The sequence below is a fragment of the Lactuca serriola genome, chromosome 1 (genome assembly GCF_051521515.1).
Source record: "Lactuca serriola cultivar US96UC23 chromosome 1, Lser_US96UC23_V15, whole genome shotgun sequence".
Taxonomy (NCBI): domain Eukaryota; kingdom Viridiplantae; phylum Streptophyta; class Magnoliopsida; order Asterales; family Asteraceae; genus Lactuca; species Lactuca serriola.
This window is the reverse complement of record NC_136408.1, coordinates 100,068,156-100,072,223: the sequence shown is the minus strand read 5'-3', so window position 1 is coordinate 100,072,223 and position 4,068 is coordinate 100,068,156. Positions and strand designations below refer to the sequence as shown.

The following is a 4,068-nucleotide window of genomic DNA, read 5'->3' as shown; positions in this document are numbered from 1 at the left end:
ACCCTAGAATTTCATTACTTTTCAAAAACGGGTTTTTCATGCAATTGCTACCATAGATGGCCTTATAATCACGTTCTTAACAGAAAACAAGAAGAAATTTGTTACCTTTTGAGTTTGAACTTGAGAAATTTGAAGAAAACTTGAAGAACAAAATATGAATGCTTGAGAGGAAGTTAGAGAGGGGCACCCGGCGAGTATGTGTGAGAATAAACTGATTCTTAGGGTTAAAACCCTAGTTACCGGATGTAAAAGTAATTTTGAAATTTTTTTTTCTGTAAATAATACCGACTCGTCGAGTCGGAGTCCGACTCGGCGAGTCTGGTTGCGAAGTCAAACTTTTTCTGAAATCCATATATACTCGTCGAGTCGTGGGCAGACTCGGCGAGTCTCTTGCAAAAATTCATAATTTTCAAAATTTTGTTATTTATTTAAAATCATTTCACCCCACACTTAGTCCATGCACACTCTCAAGCAGACATGTCCGGTGAATTGGAGAATTAACATTTTTAAAAACGAAGGAAAAATTAAAAAAACTAAAAAGTAAAAGAAAGCAAACTCTATATAACGGGTTGCCTCCCGCCAAACGCTTCTTTTTAAGGAGTCATTAGCTAGACTCTTTCCCATCTACGTTTCATCATCTTCGAGCATCGGGAATGCACGCCTAACTTTTTGTGGTTTATACTTGGTCTTGTAAGCGTGAATCTTTTTCTTGTAAGCCCTTTTCAATTCATCTCTTTTCTTTTTCACAGCATCCTCCTCAGCTGCTTGGGCTTCTCTTTTTCTCTTTTTCTTTTTTAGCCCATTCTTCTTTACCTTCTCTTGTACCTCCTTCTCTTTAAATTTAATCACTTCATATTTTGTAATGGTTCGTGCTTTAGGTTTAGTAGTGAATGGTCGATCAGCTTCCACCCTTCTTCCCTTGATGTCTTCATCCTTTTCTGTGTTCAACCCTTCTCCAAATGGAATTGTATCAAGGCATGCCACCTCGGCGTCTTGGACTTCCATTCCTTTTCCTTCTTCTGCTGTTTGTTCTTCCAAAGAATCATAAATAGTAACTAAATCCAGGGTATGTGAAGAACTATCAACAAACAGATCAACATTGGCCAAGTTTTTATCAAATTCGACTGGACTCGTCGAGTCCATCAAGGTGACTCGGCGAGTCTGATCGGGTTCCATCAATTCTGGAGTGTTTTCTGAGTTGGCTCCTTCCAGTAGCTTTTCTAACTCCTCCAAGTCTTTGCTAGCATCTCCACCTTCTTCAGAGTGTAGCAAAAACTTGCTTGGATCTTCTTTTAGCAAAATTTCAAGCTCTTTTTGTAATATCTCATCATCCAATTGGATAAATGAGATTTCTTCTCTCTTTTCTTCTTCTTGCTTGGCTTCTGGAATAGCTTTAAACATCACCGACTCATCACCTACTCTCAATGTCAATGTAGACTCACATATATCAATTAGAGCACACGCAGTGTTTAAGAATGATCTTCCCAAAATAATTGGTATTTCGGGGTCTTCTTCCATATCCACCACCACGAAGTCTACTGGAAAAATAAACTTGTCCACTTTGATAAGGAGATCCTCACAAACGCCTTGTGGATGAATTATTGTTTTGTCCGCCAAATGGATCCTCATATTTACCGACCTTGGTGCTGGTAAATTCAGCTTCTTAAAGAATGAATAGGGCATCAAATTATTGCTTGCACCCGAATTGGCACGGAATCACCATATTTCCCGGACCACTCTTCTTTTCAGGCAGCTCATTCATCAATATTTCCGCGACTTCAGCCAAATCCTTCCTAGCAGCAAAAAGGCTTTTAAGCAAGTTGAAGTATTTAGGCGTTTGGAGCATTGTTTCCACAAATGGCATATTGACTTGTAAAGCTTTAACATGCTCCATGAAGATTCTGTATGCTTTTACTTTTTCGGCAGGCATGGCTTTGATTGGATATGGCAGAGGAGGATTATATGGCTTTAGAGAATTGGCAGTTTTATCATTCCCGCATGGACTCGTCGAGTCCATGAGAGTGACTCGGCGAGTCTGATCGGGTTTTGTTGGGTCTGATTCTTCTTCCTTTTCTGCCTTCTTCTTGGAGATTTTCAGTGCTTCTGTGAATGTTTCTTCACTGCTGGAGGTTATTACACTTACATTCTCCATTCTTGGATTGGGTTCGGTGTTACTCGGAAGTTGACCCGGTCTTCTATCATTCACTTGATGCGCAAGCTGCCCCAGCTGTTTCTCAATGTTGAGAATTGATGCTTGCTGATTCCTAAGCATGTTTCTGGTCTCGTGTATGGCAGCATCGTGATCACTGTGTCTTTTTTAGGACGCGGCTATGAATCTAGTGAATAACTCTTCTAAATCGGCTTTCTTTTCTACCGGTTCTTCTTTTTGGTATAGTCCCCTCTCCTTCTGCTTGTATTTCTCCTCCTTTGCCTTCTTATACTCCTTGTATGGTAGCCAATCCTTCTTAGGTTTCCGCCAATTATCATCATATCGATCACCACTCGAATAGAAAACTTGACCTTTCTTATTTCCATTTTCATCCAAATCACAATCCTTTGTGAGATGGGGCCCTCTACAATTTTCGCATCCTACTCTCATAGCATGGATTGTTTGATCCATTTTAGTCATTCTTCGATCTAGACTATCAAGCTTAGCTATCACCGCCGCCATGCTATCATTTGTTGCGTTTACTACTCCCCGACTTACTTCGTTTCTCGGATTGTGGTATTCTCTAGAGTGCTTAGAGAATTCTTCAATTAATTCTTTAATTAGCGGGGGTGCCTTCTTTGTGAGCGGGCCTTGAGAATCAAGCAATTGCCTTGTGGTGACATTAACTCCATCATAAAAGATAGAGACTTCTTGTTGGCTATTAAGGTCATGATGTGGGCAATTTCTAAGTAAGCTCTTGTATCTTTCCCAAGCTTCATAAAGAGATTCGCCGGGTTGTTGCTCGAATTTGGCAATGGCTTTCTTAAGCTTGGCTATCTTGGAGGGCGGGCAGAAATGGTCTATGAATTCTTCTTTCATCTTGGCCCATGTGGTGACCGATCCGGGAGGAAGTGACTTTAACCAATCTTTTGCAGCTCCTTTAAATGTGACAGGAAGCATGCGAAGAAGCTGGGTCTCGCGTGGAACATTCGGGATGTTGAAGTAATCGGCCACATCATTCACTTCGTCCAAGTGCTTGTAAGCGTCTTCGTGATCCTTCCCGTAGAAAGGAATCTCCTTGAGTTGGGCAAGAATATGGCCTTTTAGTTCAAAAGTAGCGGTTGCGGGAATTGCGGGTTGCACAAGTCCTGGCCCGGTGTCATCACGCATCCTTTTCTTCCATTCCCCCATGGGGACTTCATCAATGTTAGCCATTGTGATAGCTAACTCTTCTTCGGAATCGGTTTCGTGCTCGTAAGTATGCTCTTCTTCTTCCTCGGTCTCGTACTCGGTATCTTCTTGAATTGGTTTTTCCACTGTCAACGAGGCACTGGATGCTCCTGATTTGCTGCTCTTCTTTTTGCTGAAAATGGATTTTAAGTTTTTGAGTGGTGAGTTCTTTGAAGTTGCGGTTTCTCCAACGGCTTTTCCTTTGCTTTTTCTTAGTGCGGATTCCGGGTCTTCCAAAGGAGGGACCAGAGGTGTATCAGATCCTCGGGTCATGAAACAACTGTAAACAAACAAAACAAAAGAAATAGAACACGTAAAAAGAACAAAAACGGAATAAAAAAATAAAGACTGAAACAACGATGTACTCGCCGAGTCGGCACGAGTGCACTCGGCGAGTTCAAGGCAAAAACAGAAAAGAAATTTTCTAGTTATTCTGAAAAAAAAAACAAATTTTTTATAAACTAATTCAACTTACTGAATTACTTTGTAAATAACTTTGTGTAAGATAAATCCCACACAAAGGATCGATTAAACTAGAATTTAATATTAATTTTAGAACCGTTCCCCGGCAACGGCGCCAAAAACTTGATGTGTGTAAACTCACTTAGTTTTAAACCTACTTTTAATTATCAAATAACACACAAAAGGCAGTGAACCTATCAATTGTGGTATAGCTAAATAAGCAGGGT

At 40.5% G+C, this 4,068-nt stretch overlaps 1 non-coding gene across 1 annotated transcript; it reads left to right on the top strand.

The window, feature by feature from the left end:
• The first annotated feature begins 2,873 nt into the window (after positions 1 to 2,873).
• Positions 2,874 to 2,980, top strand: LOC145080762 (small nucleolar RNA R71). The gene has a single exon (XR_013695348.1). It is a non-coding gene; the product is annotated as a small nucleolar RNA R71 (small nucleolar RNA).
• The last annotated feature ends 1,088 nt before the right edge of the window (positions 2,981 to 4,068 follow it).